Genomic DNA, 19,201 nt, shown 5'->3' with positions numbered 1-19,201 from the left:
CTCTTAAAATCGTGGATGAAAACTTTATGTATTTCTGTTAAACATGAGATCGAAGGAGGTACAAATATTTACCTTAAATTGTCCCTCAACACTCCCTCTGTTCCATTTATGTTTTCCAATCCCTTTTAGATCCCTTTCTCTCTCTCTCTCTCTCTCTCTCTCTTTCTCTTTCTCCTTATCTGTACATAGAAATGCATCCTGTATTTAGAAGGTTTCGTAGTCTTGACCAGGAAAGAAGATTCACACAGAATAAAGAACTGCTACTTTTCACTGTGGAGAATCCCTTGAAATTCTTGTTGAAAGAAAAAGAAAAAAAAAAAAAAGAGAGAGAGAGAGAGAAAGGGATAAGGCGCGAACTCCGCCGTTTGCGCGGCGCGGGGCACTTGGAGGCAGTGCAGAAAGATTCGTTCCACGCGGTGCGGTGCGGTACCCGCGCCCTCGGTTGCGTAGTGGCGTCCGCAGCACTCCTCGCAGGCACTGGCCCCCACAGGGCTGCTGGTTCCAGCAAGAGTTATCTGAACGCTTCCCCAGCCCGGCAAAATGCAACTTTTCCGTGGGCAAGGATTTCTTTGTGTGTGTTTAGCAGACGGCAGGCTCCACTCAGCCTGCCCGCTGCCTTTGCTTTAGTCTGTGTGCCGAGCTGCACCCGCTCCCCAGCGTGGGCACCCTCTGAATCCACAGCCCCTCATCTTAAACGTCTGTTTGAGTTTATTTAGATCCAATTTTTGCGTTCTATTCCATATGAGTTGCTACACCACCCTCACCAACGTAATGTATAAGTGCCCTCCAATCACTACTCATCAGGAAAATGCGTTTATTTCAAAGTCGTCTTTTTTTTTTTTTTTTCAAATGCGACCGACAAGAATAGAGTTTGGGTGAGAGGGAAAGATATTCATGCGGAATGCCTCCCCTCAGGGAAATCTGGCAAAAATGAAGTAGCTTAGAAAAAGTTCTGAAACTTGCATTTACTGATGAGACAGCTGCTAAACAACAGAGCTCCTCAGAGTCCTAGCACGGTTTGCAAGATGTTTTCCTTTGCATAACCCAAGGAGCAAAAACACCCTCCAGCTTTATTTCAAACAAGAAGTGGGACCTAACGTTGGCACTTGTGGAGATAACTGTGCTGACTTGAAATGATCTCAAGATAGTGTCAGGAGGTAAAGATATGGTTGCAAACATACGCACACTTACTTTACATATTCGACGTTTAAATAAACAGTGGGAAACGCAAATCTACTAGATGATGGCTTCTCCTTCCAAGAACCTGGCGATATACGTACATGCGTGTGGCTGTATATGTAAGTACGTATATAAGAGGTTATCTACAGATGTAATTTATAATTCTGAGTTTTAGCTCAGTAATCCGGAAAGTAATTACCAAGAACCACTGCTGATGCTGGCAGCTCGAGACATCCAGGCACGTGTTTGGGGCAAACCTTCAGTGACGGGCATTTTAATCCGTACAGACCCCAGTGTAGCCCCCGCACCGCTCTCCCTTCCTGGGAAACCTCCGTCGTGCCCCTCTTCCCCTCCCTTCCTCTCCCTCCCTCCCCGCCGTTTCTCCGTGCCCCGCGTCCCGCAGCGCCTGGAGCGCACTCTGGAGCTCAGCGATGCCGCAGTCCGACAGGGCCTCGGTGCGCGCTCGGCCGCCCGCAGGAGGCGAGAAGAGGTGAGCAGAAGGCGGGGGTTCGCGACCATCGGCGGAGAGCAGCCCCTCCGCGGGACCGTCCCCGGCCGCCTCTTCCACAGCCTACGGCTCTGCCCGCTCAGGGGCGCGCAGGCTGCGCGCAGGCGGGCGTCGCGGTGGGTACCGCGGCGACCTCTGCTGGCCGCGGAGCGAGCGGGTGCGGCCGCGCGCGGTGTGCGCGTTTCCGACCTTTTGTGCTTTGCCGCCCGGCGCTCTGCAAACATCCCCCCCACCTCTGCTCGGGGTACGCCGACCTCCCGGCACGGGTGACCCCGCGGGCTGCGAGATGGCAAAGGATACACAATGACAAAAAATGAAAAGAGGCGTCCCTGAGGTCGAGATAACCATCCGTGGGTCTTGCAAAAGACCAAAACAAGGAAGGTGTTATTCCGTCCTACGCATTTTTCCCTCGTGGATGTGTTCATCTCTATTTAAAAAATTGTCCTTATTAAAAATATATTCTCTCCCCAGCTCTGAGACATCTCCTTTTTTATTACCCAGCTTTACTTTTTTTTTTTTTTTTTTTTTTTTTTTTTTAATAATTCAGTCTGGTTTTAATTCTCTTAACGCCCACCCCTCTAACTTTCGGGATTTTTTAACTACTACTTCTAGGAGAAGTGATTGTATTTTAAGCTTGATCTTTGCAAATGATGTGCAATAAGCAAGAAACCTGTCTCCGCCCCAGCAAACCAGGATTGGGAAGAAAAGGAGGGCTTTGATCAAGGGTTTTTTCCCCCTCCTGTGCTGCACTGATTTGCTTACTGTGTATTCGATTCGCGTTTCCCAGGAAGGCGAAGCTCTATATTTAGCCAGCGTCAGAATCGGGTTTAAGGGAGTGGAATAATGAGTGGAACTGCCAGTTTCAATGAATAAAGTACCGAGAGAAAAACCCCGCTGAAGGATTTCTCTTTTATGGTATCAATATACACGTGAATGGGAAGACATAAAACGGGATTTGTACTTATTTGAAACACTTCCGAAAGTATATGTTAATTCTACTTTTTCTTTCCTGCCTTCATATATGTATTTTTACTTTTGTGGAGGGGGGTTTGGAAAACCTGCTAAAAGTCGGTGGCTCTACTTTAGCAATCAACACCTTTCATCATCAAGTGAGATAATATGCAATTGAGGGAAAAACAAAACCAAAACCACCCCAAACCCCAAATCGACAGCGGTGAATCACCTTTCCCATCCCATAAAATATAGCCATCATTTCGGTCCAGAGTTGGCTTAGTGGCGAAAATCAGGATGGCTCGGGTTGGGGGGGTGGATGGGGGAAAAGGAGGGAAAAACACGGCTTTAGGAAGCGAATACAGAAGAAATGGTGTTTTTCGGGGGGAAGGCAGCGCTAGGGGCAGGGGTGAGGGGCAGGGGAGGGTTGGAGGCCGTCGGGGACCCCGTCCGTGTTCGGAGTCCGGGACCCAGCAGCGGGAGGTCCAAGCACGCAGGGAGGCTCCGGCTGCGCTTTGCGCGATATTTCAGCCATACCGTGATGGCTCCGTGCAGCCTCGGGTATGAATAAAGGCTCCTCCAGTCTAAAACTTTTACTGGCGTCTTTGTGCCGGAAAGATGTTTTCCAAAAGGGTTTGGGCGCCCCGAGGCTCCAGCTTCCCCTCCGAGCCTTGCCGGACATGGCAAGGACACAGCATTCGTGCCGAAAGAAGACAGGTTTTTCGCCCGGGACTGGAAAGGGAAGCAGCACAGCGGGGAAATCAATCACGAGCTGTATGAGCTACTCCGGGCGTGGGCTTTGACTCGCCTAGAGGTGTGCGATCTTAAATCTTCAAGTCTTAGCTACTGCTGCACGGGTGGGAGAAGAGTACTGAAAGAGCACTAAATCCATCAAAACAGAAGAAAACCTGTCAGTGGGCTTCTGCGCGTCCAGGAAATCTTCGCGACTTTAATAATGCAATTTGGCTTATTAAATCTTGTTACCAAAATGCCAGCCTGTCATTCCCGGAGCCTTCTCGCAGCGCACTAACCCCAGCGCCATCAGAGTGCCCAGCGGCACCGGCCACACTTTCCTGCGGACTGCAAGGGGAGAACAGGCTGGGGAGCGGTCAGGGAAAACAAGCCCCAGAGGTTGTCGGGGGAGAAAAATCCCCATAGATGCCAAGAAAGTGGCAGAGATCGGGAGGAGAGGTCCGGGACAGGGCTACGAAGTCCTGTATCTCCTCGGGCAAGTGCCTCCTGCCCTCAGCTCCGGCCGAAGGCGGAGGAAGGGGCAAATAAGGGATATTTATTGCTTTAAACTTTCCCCTTTGTTATCTTTTCAGTGTCAGGAAGTGTTCGAGGACGGGAAATACAGAGGCAATTTTGCCTCTGGGGTGAACAAAAATCTCTAGGTAGCAAGGTTGCTCAGGGCCCGCTTTTCAGCCCAGGCTCCAGCGGGCTCCCCTTGGAAGATCGGGCCCCGAGAGGGTTGGAGTGGGGGAGCGTGCAGGGCCCGGGCCCGCGGCCATCGGCCAACGACTGGGCTCAGAGTGCCGAGAGAGGTGGTACGCGGACGCTGGGAAAACTCCAGCCCCCACGAATGTTTGTTGAGGAGTGTGTATGAGAGGCACACCCTAGCCTAAACACGCTCGTTTCCACTGGAAATTTCCCTCTCCAAAATAGCCTCGAGTAGAGTCCCGGCTTAGTGCTGTAGCAACAATGGTTGCGTTTTCACATCGCTGGAAAATAACCCGGACTCCCCAGATCTGGAGTGTGACTTTGGAGGGAAAACAGCAACAGCAACAACAACAACAACGCAACAATAACAAACACTGTAAATAATTAATAACAACATCATAATCAATAACAGTAACAGCAGCACCAGCAGTAGCGAGGTGGGCGTTGGGGCCGGTGCTGCCGGGAAGATCAGGACGACCGCAAAGCGTCTGCCTGCTCGTTGCCTATCTCTCCCAGCCCGGGGCACCGGGAGGACCCTGCGAGCCGGCCTCCAGCTCGTGGTGTGGGGATCGCGGACCCTCGACGCGCGGCGGAGAGCGGAGGCTCCGGCAGGACGCCCGGGCCGCGGCCAGGACGCGGAGCCCGGGGCAGAGGGAGAACTGCTAGCCCTGCGAGCGGCACTAGCCGCCGTACAAAGGGCTCCTCCTAGCTAAGCGAAAGCGCCTTCCACCCGAAGCAATTAGGCATTCGGTATTGCCACCCTGCTCGCTGCGACGTTTTTAATGCCTTGGGAACTTCGGATACCGCTGTGGAAGGCGCTGGCCAGTTTTCTACCGGAGATGTTTGCTCTCCTCCCCTGCGCCTCACTGACCTTTGCGACATGGTTTCAAGGGGTAGGAAAAAAAAAGAAAAACAACAACAAAACTCAAACCAAAGCAATAACATCAGCAAATATGTGAAGGAATATAGCAAGGAAAAGTTTAGCGCTTGGTAGTAGATTAATCATCTGAACAGCAATGATGTGCTTAAGCCTTTGCAGAGGGTGTATCATGCAGATATGGTCATTATAACTCGTGTTTATTGCTTCTCCTAAAAAGCACAATAAAATTGTCAGTCATAACCTAAAGTAAAAACTAAACTAAACTAAACTAAACTAATCTATTATCAATACATTTGCATATACTTTATAAACAAACACATAGAGTTATCTAGATGCAGGTTAGATAGGTCAAGTTAATCAGCCAAAGATAATATATTTGAGTAAATGCAGAACAGTGTCCCATTAAATTAACTTATATCTTCTTGCTTGGACTTTAAAAACAACTCTTGCAAAATTAATGACCAGACAAACAGAAGGAAGATCCAAAAAGGCAAAGTCTGAACAGGGAAGAATTAGAAGTTGCTTACCTTATTGTACTAAACACTGCACCTTCAATGTGCTCCCATATATGTCTCTGCAGATCCTGCAGTGCACACAGCTTATTACGTTGTTATTCTGCAGAGAGACTGTTTTACTACAACAGAAATGAAAAATATCAAAACAAAACCATAACATTTACATATTGACATCTGTGCAAGGTTCAAAACTGCAGACAAAAACTCATTAAAGTGGCTACATAGAAAACAGGACAATTCTGAGTGAAAGTAGTGCTATCGGCACGTTAGAGAGATGAATTAAAGATGGACCGTGACCCTTTGTACAATCATTTCTCATGCATGAAAGGAAAAGAGAACGAGGGGATTTTTATGTACTGTCCACTGTTCAGTGGTCTCTGTTTTGAACAAGGGCAAATAAAAGCCATCAATAAATCATAAATCATACATTAAGAGCAAGCACACACAATATACTTATGGCTTAGTATTTTTTCCCGCTAGTGGGATGTGTGCCATCCATTACTTATGAAGATGAAAGGTATATCATACAATACAATGGTACTGGATTATATACGTATATAGATGGAAAGAGAGCTGGAGTATTAATGCAGATACCACCAATACATGTGTTACACATTTGTAACATTGTACAATGATTTTTAAAGCTCCTCCTGGTTTCCTTTGTATTGCTCAGAATTCTGCATTCAGCCCCAGCTCAAAGAAGTAAATGTATTCTGAGTAAGAGTTTGAGCTGCCTGTCATGTTTGTTCTCTTTTTCTATAGAAATATATATGTATGTACTTCAGGTTATTTGCATCCACTCACTTATTATGACTTTTCCAACTCTGTTGCACACAGCTACTGTTTTCCTGTATAAACAAACACGTTCTGGGTGAACTCATCATCTGAAGACCCTGCAAGCAGGGTATATATTTTAACAGTTTCAATACCATGTATGTATCTCACAGATCAGAATCAACTTTCTATCTGTACACATAGTACATTTGAACAGCAGATTAGAAGAAATTTGGTGTCTTTATGATGATTTTACTGTTTGCATGTAGATTGCCTGCACTAAGTGCACATTCACAAATCTGTTGAGTTTCGTGACAGATTGGAAAGAAAAGAAAATATGTTTGGAGGAGAGAGACCAGCAAATGTGTTCTAGCCCCAGGACTATATTTGATATCACGTACTCGGGGCAATGCTATGAACACAACAAGTAAAGAGGCTATATCATTCACAGTGCTGTCACGAGTGCCAAACTGTAGGGGGAAGGCCTTGGAAAGAGACTAGATATGGTCTGATCTGAGGATTGTATACATTTGTGCCATGTGGTGGGACAAAAATTCTGTGCTACAGCACAGAGGATGAGGCTCAAGGGAAAAATTAAAAAAGGGGGAACGTGGTGACAGGAGTTGGAGAAGCATAACCAAAAATGTATGGAGAAATACGTGAATCCACAGAGGGGAAGAGGTGAGAGAAATGTTTAAGAAATTGAATGCAGTGTCATAGAGAACTGAGGAAGAAGGAGAAAAGAAACAGATGTTGAAAAGAATATAAAACAAAGAGCGTGGCAGAATGTGAAATGAAGAGAGGGAAGATGAAGACAGAAGAAAAATAAAAAGAGCTGCAGGATATTGGAGATGGCGTTTGTGTTTGATGCTGAAGTTATGACAAATCAGAGGCTGCCACCGATGACGACAGTTTGGCACCAGGCTGCAAAAGTTTTCCAGTCTTTTCCACAAAATTTTCTTATTGTTCAGGCTACAATCAGTCTGAAAACATTTGACAAAAGAAAGGCATGTTTATCCTCATTGAGACATTCTAATTGTTTAATTGTTTGCCACTCTTGGTTTTGCATAACCATACTCCATAAAAAGGAAATCTTTCATTTTATTATTATTTTTTAATGAAGCATTGCTGTTTCAAAAGAAAGTTACCTCTTCCAAACCTCCCTCCCCCAAAGTCTTCCTCTCTGTAACTCCTGGAGGTCAAAGAGGAACCGTGCTTTGCACATGTGCAGAAACTAGCAGGCCTATAAAAACTTGATGTGAGTCAGTACTGCTCTATAAAAGGTCAACTACAGCTGAATCAAGCTACTTTTAAAAGGGATCTTCCACAGAAAAGAAATATGAGACAGGCAGGAACAGTATAGAGAAGGATAGTTATTAATCAGAACAAAAGACAGAAAGTATAGAACAAAAAATTCTGCCAAGCCTTAGTACTTTCCACTGATATGTTCAACAACTCCCAAATACCCTACACAGGCTGACTAGCCAAGGTCAGGTTGATCTTAGCTATGAAAAAGTAACTGGCTCTCACCTGTGGCACGTGGCAGATGGAGAACCCTTTTTTTAAACATGAAATTACTTTCTGTTTCGTTTTGTTTTAATTTGCAAATGGATTTGTTGTCTGCTGTTAGAAACTCTAATACTGCAACTACATATTGCAGTGAGCCATCTTCCACATATTGCAGTGAACCATCTTCTGCCTTTGTGTGATGAGATAAGGATGTTTCTATGATGCGTGTACACTTAGTCACACTTGGGTTTTCAAAGACAGTAGGAGCTGGCCTTATTTGTCTTCAGCCTTTTGCTTCTTTACCTAGACTGCCATGCAAATAATATCGCCAATATTGAAACTATTAGATGGGAATAAGAAATCTTAATTGAAAGAATTATGGCAGGTGATCAGAGCAGATGAACAGAACAGTCTTCTCTCCTCCTCATCACTCAGTGGGAATGTCTCTTGGTAGAGCACCGATGACTCAAAAGCTGAGCAAGTACCTAACGACCTGAGATAAACACAAGCTATGCCAGATGCATGAAGCACCTGTTTAGAAGCTTAATTTAGAAACCTAAAATTTATTTTCAAAAGTAATTTTACACCTAAATTGTAATTTATATTTTAAAATGATAATGATAATGTTAAGCTCTTCTGTTAAGGGTCTCAAAGACTCAACGCAGACACTACCTTAAGGACACATCCTTAAAAGTGGGAACTGTGGGTATATATGAATGGGGATCTGAAACAGAGAGTTTCAGCCAAACAAAATGGTGAGGCAGGCAATAATCATTATACCTATTTTATAAACACACTGAATTGTTTTGGAAGTAAAAAAGGTGAAATTCTGCTGCCAAGAATCACCCAGAGGCTTGTAAGTGATACATAATGCAAAAGCTGGCATACTTTTCATCCTTAAGAATCTAAGTAATGCTGTCTTTGTAACTTTATGTTCTGGAAAACAAATGTGTTACAAAGGTAGTTGTGTTGCAATATTATACTGGGACACCAGCTTTAATACTTAAACATATATAAACCCAAATAATTTTAAATACATTCTCAGCTTGATTCAACAGCAATTTTTACATGTATTCCTGCTTACTAGCAAACAGGTAGAAAGCAAAAAAGTCACCAAAACCAACACAACACAAACCGCATTTTGGATAGCATTTTCTCTACCTTATGTGCTTACAGTATGCATAAGATACTCTTAAGATTATTTGTTAAGCAAGCAGATTCCTTATAGAACGAAGAACTCTATACGGTGCTTAAGTGTATGGCCTGTTTTTAAGCACTCAAGTCAGTACACTATCAGAAAAGACTTCACACACAGGTCTAAAGGTAGGCAGATGATGTGTGTGCCTTCCCAAGCCTCATTATGGCATTTCACACATATCGCTGTCATCACAAAAGGCCAATTTTTGTTGTTTTGAGAGAAATTCTGCTTCTACTTCTAAGAATTCTTCTAGCAGAAAAAGGAGAAAAAAATGGCAGTGTAAAAAAAATCTCATTATCCCAGAGTTCTTTGGAAAACAGTTTGAACAGATGACAACTAGTACAACGTGTGGTAGTGGATAAATCCAGCATATCCCCTGGTTCTCCAAGGAATTCCTAACTCCCCAGGCATGCATATTCGTATCTCCCAGATGCCCACCAAAATGCAGTTCTGACTAGGGAGAGCAGCATTTGGCCCTTTTTTCTGAGTACCCCTAGATATAACTGATGAAAAACACATTCTCTTGAGATCTCCAACTTCTACTGTTCTCAATAACAAAATCCCTCTAGACTATGTACTGTCTTGATACTACAGAAGGTCAAGAGCACCACTTATCCTCAAATCCTGTATGTACAATGATTTAACCCAGGTATAACTTCAACAGTTTTCTGAGTCTCTTCTGATCTAGATTAGTGGGTTCGAGAGAAAAAAAAGAAACATATGTACATTAAATAGTGAATTCCTGAAAACAAATCTGACAGGATTTTTCTGAAAAGTAGCACTTTGATTTTTTAGAAGACATCATGTCTTTCCTTGCTTTGGAAGAAGTGCTTTGTTTTGTACACTTTGGATGCACCTGAACACATGCTGCATCTGGAGTCATCTATAAATTCCAGAGTTGAAAAGGGAACACAGACACATACTTCAGGTGAGATGCACTTTTGTTAGGGCAGTAACAGACCAACAGTTTCACATTTTTTATCCAAAGTCAAGCAAATACTAGGCAAAAAATATTCTTCTGTTTTATTGACATGGTTTAGCTTAGTTTTCTATTACCATTTTGTTCTATGATTTACACCAAAATAGTTCAGTGAAAGAAAAATGCATGAATGAATGTTCATCAACGCAATTTGACTAATGAGATTGTCTGGAATGGTCAAATATGACAGTCCAGAGCTGCAGAAATGTACATACTGAGGCCTAAGAATACCAATCCTTACATCATGATATTGATGCAAGTCAAGCTGCATATATGCTCAGTTTCATTCACATAAAGCAGTACTTCTGCTGTAAAAGTTTTAGTACTCTTAAAAGTTCTGGAGTCGCAGAAAACTTACTGAATAGTGCTACATTTTGTTCAAGTTAGAGCAACTTACGTAAGTGAAGCTGCGTGTATTCTTACAGTTCTTTTCTCATGATTCACATTGTGGAATAATATATTCTCCTTTTCAGTAACAGTATGGAACATGTTGCAGTCATTAGAATTCTTTTCATCAGAAGCCGGAAACATATTCCTAATCTGCATTCAGTTATAGAAACAAAATTTACATAAGCTTCATAAAATTGTATCTAAGACAAACCCAATTTGTTCAAGCCAATTAACAAAAGTACTCTAATAGAAAAGAACATGAACACTGGAAATTACTTGCAGACAGTCAAAATACTGTTGAAATGGCATTGTTAGGCTTAAATATATATTAAAAATGAAGTATAATTTTATGAATCGTTTAATGCCTTCACATTCGAGATCTAATGGCACAGAAACAGTGGAAGAGAGGAGGGGCAGGTAGTTAAGCAGAATTAAGTTAAGTCATACAAAAATTCCAGACTTTCACAGAAGGAGTATCTTGTGGCTAGTTAGTGAAAGTAGAATCATATATAATTGGGAGTAGAAGCATTAGAGTAGTGGATACAATTTAGCAGCAAAAATCTAAACAATGAGTTCAGTTAAATTTTACTTCCTTTATTTTAGGTTTGTTCTATTCTTTTCAAAAACTTCAATCAAATATGCAATTAATCTGCCAACATCAACAAAATCTTCAGAAAACTTTCAACACATAATGAGCATGCTTTTTACACACACTGTAAATATTTATCTTCTATGATAACCCCACTACTCTACATTATTTTTAAGAAAGTTTTTGGATTGCTAAATAAACATCTTGATGCAATTTATATTCAGAAACTCACAGGGACAAAATGTATATAACACTTGTGAATAGAGCACATATAATATCTATAAATCTACCAACTCACTGATGCTACCATTTCGGCATCCTCCAGGCAAACATCAATAAATTATGACTTTGCAGCTAGATCTTTAACTGATTAATTGCAGGTTTTCACAAGGAAGCTTTCTCTTCTTTCTTCTTCTTTTTCTTTTTCTTCTTCTTCTTTTTATTTTCTTTTTTAAAATGTAAGTAATAGAACTATTATGATATAAAAGATCGTGCTGATACAGAATTAAATTTGCCAAACGAACCGAAAACCATGGCAAGGTTTTATTAGGAATGAAATGCTGAATATCTGAGAAAAACATGTACTCTATTTTGCTTAGGCAATGACCTTGAGGAGGGGATAGTGGCCACCCTCAGCAAGTTTGCTGATGATACGAAGTTGGGAGGATTGGCTGACACGCCTGAAGGCTGTGCTGCCATTCAGCGAGACCTGGACAGGCTGGAGAGCTGGGCAGTAAGAAACCGGATGAGGTTCAACAAAAGCAAGCGTAGGGTCTTACACCTAGGGAGGAATAATTGCATGCACCAATACAGGCTGGGGGATGAGCTGCTGGAGAGGAGCTCTGCAGAGAGGGACCTGGGGGTCCTGGTGGACGACAGGTTGGCCATGAGCCAGCAGTGTGCCCTCGTGGCCAAAAAGGCCAATGGCATTCTGGGGTGCATTAAGAAGAGCGTGTCCAGCAGGTCGAGGGAGGTGATCCTCCCCCTCTACTCTGCCCTGGTAAGGCCTCATCTGGAGTACTGTGTCCAGTTCTGGGCTCCCCAGTTCAAAAAAGACAGAGATCTCTTGGAAAGAGTCCAGCGGAGGGCCACAAAGATGGTGAAGGGCCTGGAGCATCTCCCCTATGAAGAAAGGCTGAGTGAACTGGGTCTGTTTAGCCTTGAGAAAAGATGACTGAGAGGGGACCTGATCCAGGTTTATAAATATCTGAGGTGTGGCAGCCATAGTGGTGAGGCCAGTCTCTTTTCAGTGGTACGTGGAGACAGGACGAGGGGAAATGGATATAAGCTGCAGCATAGGAAGTTTCGCACGAATGTGCATAAGAACTTTATGGTAAGGGTGACGGAGCACTGGAACAGGCTGCCCAGGGGGGGTTGTGGAGTCTCTTTTTTTGATTCAAGTCTCGCCTGGACTCCTACCTGTGTTACCTGGTGTAGGGAACCTGCTTTGGCAGGGGGGTTGGTCTCGATGATCTCTAGAGGTCCCTTCCAACCCCTACAATTCTGTGATTCTGTGATTCTGTAATGCAAGAATATGCAGACAAACTTTGAAAAGAATAAACTTATTGTTATGACTATTAATTTGCTTGTTATCAATTCAATTTGTTTAAGGAGAATTATGTAGGTCACACCAAAAATAATGCCTCCTATTTATTTCCGTGAAAACTACAACAGATACAAAACCCACAATAACACAACTTGATAGAGTAAATTCTCAGCTACAAAACACTGTTTTTCAATATAGTCACCACTATTGGCTATTTATTTTCACCAGAGATGAACAAGAGCCTGGATGCTGCACATGTAAAAACCTGTGCCAGTGGAATAACCCACTGCTACTGTTGCTACTGCTGAATGGCATCAACCACTACTAACTCACTGTGCTTTCATCCACTTTTGGGTCTCCACAAGCATTCAGCAACCATTAATGAATATCAGTCAGATGCTATTATGCCAGACTGCACCACTGCTGTCATTTATTACATGGCAAGAAAATGTAATGGAATATTGGTGGGAAGGTTCAACCTCTACTGCTGTACTACCAACATCCGCACCTGATGTCATTCAACAATATAATAAAATAGGAGGCATTATTTTTGGAGTAGACCTCGTATATTCAGTCTCTAATTTCTGTCACCGAGCCATGGCAGAGGAGATATGGGATATGCTACAGGGCTGCAGTTTTGGGTCCTGCTTTTAAAAACACTGAGTACCAGGGACAGTCTTATAACTTAGCTCAAAATTATTGACTAATAGTTATTGATTACGTTGCAAAGGCAAATGGAACCCATATGAAAATGTGCAGGATGTCATTGTCCTGATGAACTCATGCCTAAATAAGGACTATTGATGTCCACAACTTACTGAAATATACATTTTTTTTTTTATCCATTTGATAGTATATACAAAAAGACTTTCAAAAAGCTGAGAAACTGGCAAATGTTGTTACATGTACCTGTTTGTGAAGAACCTCTATTCAGTTCACCTATGCGGAAGAGGCTTATGATATTGAGACTTTTCTACAGGATCCTATATCTTGGGGTCATAAAATCTGATGTGAGGATGAGTAGCCTTTTTAAGATAACTGCTATTTCACATGTGCTGTGTTGGTGTTAAGCAATGCCCTGGACAGAGCATCTCTTCAGCAAGACTTAGAGGCGGTGACTACTCAGTTTTCTGTGCATTTGGCTGGATAAAAAGATTAACAGCTTCTGTGCATCACTGACATGACCAGACCCAGAGTGGCCCTCAGGGCATGCATCTGTATGTTCATGATGGATACAGAAAGGTACCAAGGCAAAGTTAGTTACCTCCTTTAAATCCTGTGGTCTGGTTGCTTTGATCTTAACTAGAGATTCTAATAGCATTATAGTCCCCAGTGGGAATCAAAGCTTAGCATGGCTGCCACCATAAAAACATAATGAAATTATGTCTTGCATCAAAACATTTAGAATATACAGTAGAATTAAAGGAACAGAGAGAGAACAGAGATAGCAGAAAAAAAAAATATGAGTTTTTGAGATTAAATATCATGCAAGAAAAGAAGCTGGAATGAAATTCAGGTTTTCTAATTTTTTTGTATACTGTATGCTGAATATGCATGATTGAACACGTACAGAGGCAAAGCAAATGACCCTAAGTGATGACCACTACAATGATGTTTGCCTGCAGTCAGCATGCTGATCAAGGATAGCTCATGAGTGGAAAGTAGCTGAATTAGGTCTTTAGTGCGTTAGTTCCTTAGTTTTGAATAATTAGCTGTGATTGCAGGAAAGCTCTTTATTCTAATGGGGATTAATAGCTCAGTTACCTCACAGATCTTTTTTGAAAAAGTAGAACAGATGTCCCCCTCAAAAACAAACAAACAAGTCATAGAAAAATAAAGTAAAACAAAACAGAAAGCAAACCCACAATATAGCAGGAACTGAGAAGTGCTTATGTCAGAAACCTACAATGAAAAGGAATTTAGAGGGTTCAGACCATTTGTAGCCAAGAATACTCGAACTGATATCTTCTGTGTCCCATCACAGAGCTCCAACCGTCTTGCTATTACCCTGCAGGAAGGAGGGAGCAGGGAAAAGACATCCTCCAGCCACTCTTCTGAAGATGTACAATTATGAACAAGATATTTACTGAACCAGAAAGCAAGAACATGCAGGAATGTTTCTGAAGTTCAGAGGCAGAGTATTGACTTGAATGAAGAAAAATCCAGCCAGTGGAAGTTTCTTATAGTAGATGGACAAGGAGTTAGACAAAAGGTCTTCTTTGTTCTTCAATATACAGATTAAAGAATCATATTCCTCTGGTTGTCTTTCAGCTAAATAAATCTTAAATTATTTTTTGATCTCTGAGAAAGTCAGTTCAAGTATTGGAAACTCACACAGATCTGTGCCCACTGTAAACTCAGGTGACACCACATGGAACTTGGGAGGCTTCAAAGCCTCCTATTTTGCATACTTAGATAAATAATTGCAAGAATGTCATATATTGACTCCCAGTAACATACCAGTAAGAACATCACAGAATTAAAAGAAAACTTTAAAACTAAGTGGTTTCTATTAGTTGTTCATGTGTTTACTCTCAAATCTTTCTGAGAAATAACAGTTTGGCAGTGTCACATACATTACTTCTCATTTTTAAAACTAGAAATCACAAATGAGTATTAATTGACTGACAACAAAATACTTTCAATGTGACTTTTAAAACAAGCGAGCATCCGTTCAATATGCGTGTGGACACCTTTCATGAGTATCTGATATACAATAATATAGATACTTGGAAACTGAGAAATGCACTGGGTGGAAAGATGAGAAATCTCCTTCATGAATCTCTTTCCATTCTCCACCAAGTCCTCAAATGCATTAGTAGTGTCAGCTGTGGATGCTGGTAGTATTACTCTTCAGCTCTCCTGTGCTGATGGAGGGACCAATAATGGGCCTCTTTAGATGGAACATCATTATTTCTATTCCTTCTCTCTGAAAAGTGTCCTAGTATTTCTCTTCCATCATCATGTGTGCACTTTCATTTCATTTTTTTCTCCCATTACTTTTCTTTGCACTCTGCAATCTTTCATAGTCTCTTCATAACGTTCCCAAATGTCATTTTGCTTTCTTTCTTTCTCTATCTGTATTCTGTATAGAAATCTTACAAACATTTTACTTAGATTTAGTTGTCCAAACACTGCAAGTAACTTATGAAGTAGTAAACTGTTAGGAGAGTACTTTAGCTGCAGCAGGAATGAGCTGAGGAGCATCAGGTCTCTATTGGAATTTACCTCCCAATTGTTATTTATCTTGAATGTTTGATATGATATTTTCTTTAACAAAATAGTGTGTGTCTGATATTTATGTTGTACAATTTTAGTATGGTTCTGCAATTCAAGCATCACCTAGTGTTTAGATTTATGTTTCTTATCTAGACTTCTGCCACTTTTCCCTGAAATGCCTTATAAGGTCAGTAAGTGAGGAAGATCAGGAGAAGGCTCATTTACTTTCCATAATCTTCTGTAAAAAATCACTTTTTTTTTCCCTGCAAAGTTGGACTGATACGCTGAAAAATATTTGGACCTTAAATGAAGGCAGTGTCATTAGATGATGGTCATATATATATATATATATATATATATATATATATATATATATACATATATAGCATAACAAAGCCCTCCTTAAGTGTCCACTTGGTTTTGTTATTGATTTTGGCCAATACCAATTAATCACAGTTGTTAAGTGTGCTAGGTTTTAACAAAATATGAATCCTCTGTCTACAACATAAGATGAAAATCTCCACATGTGTATGAAAGCCAACATTCTTCTCTAAAACTGATTCCAGGAGTTAAAATCCAAGTGAAATATTGTGAACATGTCAGTAAAATCCTAAGACCTGGCAATAAGGATCACCCACAAATTCTGTGTTGTAGCCAAAATCGGTGTTGCTTAATTAAATTTGATTCTCACTGCATCTCATTAACAAAAGCTCACAACAGTGACTTTCCAATAGGTGCTAAATACAGAAGTTTTCAGTATGTTATACAAATCAGAAGAATCAGACAGATGGTAGAGTATATCTCATGGCTTCTGCAGGTAATTCTGGCCTCATTGCACTCTTAAATTTTTGTTCTTTCGCTTCGGGGATGAGATAAATATTTATTCTTTGTTCAATGACAATGTACTACCAGCCTTTTTGGATTTTTGCTTGTTTAATGTTATAAGAACTGAATCATCGCTCTCCCTGGAAGCACTCAAGGCCAGGCTGGATGGGTCTTTGAACAAGCTGGTTTACATGGAGATATCCCTACCCGTAGAAGAGGCGTTGAAACTAAGATGATCTTAAGGGTCCCTGCCAACACAAACCATTCTATAATTCTATGATTATGCTGGACCTATGAGCCACGCTCAGTGATGCAGAAATGAAAGTCCATTTGCATGTTTCTTTTCCTACCTCAGGAGGACACAGGAGACTTCAGGTTCACATGTGTGAATCAGCCTACAGAGTGGGAACAAGAGTCCCATTTCTGCTGCTGCTGTGCTCTAGAGAGGCATTTACTAATACAACTATTAGAACGGTGAGGATGGTTAGATGCGAACATCTACAGAGACTATTGTATGATTGGTTGATTTGGCAAATGACCTCATAACTCCAATAGAAATTGAAGTATATTTAAAAAGAAACTTCATAACATAAAAAAAAAAAAAACAAAAACAAAAACAAGAACCAAAAAAAACCAACAAAAACAAAAACCACAAAGCTAAACAAAGCCTACCACCCATTTCAAAAATTATAGCTAGGCCTGATAAGATCTTTCTTGTGCCCCTCCAGTCTCATCATCATTTTTATTTCTCCTGTTGTATACTTTCATTTGCATACATTCAAGTGTTTACTTAAATATGATGGTTGGCAACTTCGGAGAACTAAACCAAACTGACTTCCTTTTGAACAACATTATTATGTACGATTCCAGGTGACTGGATAATGTGTAATGTTTTACTCAAAATTCTAATTAAGTTTAAATTGAACTTCTTAATGTTTTTATAGGAGAGGAAACAGTTTTGTGTTTCCTTCATTTAAATATACTTGCCTGCCTGCCTGATCAAGACAGGTGCATTTATGCACTGTATATGTTTGTTTTTTGTGGGTTTCAGCCTTGATATCTCAGAAGAATGACACTGTCCAAATATTTTTTAATATTCATAGAATCACAGAACCATAGAATGGCCTGGGTTGAAAAGGACCTCAAGGATCATCTAGTTTCAACCCCTCTGCCATGGGCAGCCTCACCAACCACTAGACCAGACTGCCCAGCGCCACATCCAGTATTCCTATTCTTACTTAACACTCATTTTAAGTTTGAGATCACAGGCTTTCCAAAGAGTAAATAAATACAACATCCTTGCAATATAAAAACTCATACCTTCAGGGTGCTGAAGTTTTTCTGAAAACCTGAAGGGCTGAAAAGTCATACATACATTTATGTTACCATGCCATAGCCTACATCCAGGACTAGGTTTCATTTGTTCCTACAGTGCCTTCCATTACGTTTCTATACTTCCATAGTCTTTCATGCTGATAGATGAATTACACAGCTGATAGATTTTAAGGGATACATGAACTCTTCAGTGAGGTGGTGTTGCCTGCACAATAACCACATGCATCAGATACGTAACTGTGGGAGATGTGACCCACTGAGGTCTGCTGTGAAGTCCTCCAGACTAAGTGGAGAGGCAGTTCAAGGCTATTCTTTTTTTCACCATTCCCAATGCACCTTAAGAGTAGGAAACAATTATTTTTTGCTAAGCATGATATTCATGAAGAGGTAGAGAGCTTTTCACCTATGCAAATGAGAAAATATATTTTTCACTGATCCTTGTAAATAAAGCTTTGAGTTGCCTGATGTATAGAAAAAGATGTAGCAATGTGTAGAAAAGTTGCTGTGTTTCCAATAGACTTCTGTGCTTATGGAATAGCGCCATCAGCTTACCAGAGATAGAAGAGGTTGGTGTAGAGTGCTCAATAAAAAACTTATCTTCCAACCTCTTCCTGCCTAATCCAAGTTGCTCATGGCTTCTGCAGATAGTTCTGGTCTTGCTGCACTCTCAACTTTTTGTTACTTCACTTCAGGGATGAGACAAATAGTTATTCCTGTTTGATGACAATGTGCTCTTGGCCTTTTGGGATGTTTGCTTGTTTAATGTTTTAAGGACTGAATCTTAAAAGTATAATACTAACAGCCTGCCTTTACAAATACAATATTAAATTGACAGGAGCAAGTATTATTTCAATGGAATATACTTATATTTTTATATGAAAGAAGAACAAAAATTTATTTATTACTTTATAATATTCTGCACTGTGAAAAGTCATAGGAAGTCTGTTTCACTTTTGAAATTTCAACCTTATATCTGTCACTTTACACATTATGTATGTAGACATATATGACCAAATACCAATTGGGTGGGTTTACCTAGTCTGTCTTATGTCACTGTAGTTATTACAAGTGTAAGAATTGGAGCTAGTTATAAATTTCTGAAAGTTATATTATCAGCAATTCAATTTTTAAAAATCCATTCATTTACTTTATTTTACAATTTGTGCAAGTAACTACTTGTAGTATTTTACCACCGATAATATACAGCTGAACATACTTTCTGACACTGTCAAATGTTCTTTTCACTCTGTTTTAACTTGAACTCATGGCTTTATCTTTATCTTAGCTTTCTGAAGTAAAAACATCTATGACAAAAGTGTATTTTAGGACAAATAAAAAATGAATTGAAAAACAAAAGTTTTTAC

Source organism: Meleagris gallopavo, chromosome Z (assembly GCF_905368555.1).
Source record: "Meleagris gallopavo chromosome Z, MGAL_WU_HG_1.1, whole genome shotgun sequence".
Lineage (NCBI taxonomy): Eukaryota > Metazoa > Chordata > Aves > Galliformes > Phasianidae > Meleagris > Meleagris gallopavo.
The sequence above is the reverse complement of the archived record's forward strand: the minus strand, read 5'-3'. Positions refer to the sequence as shown.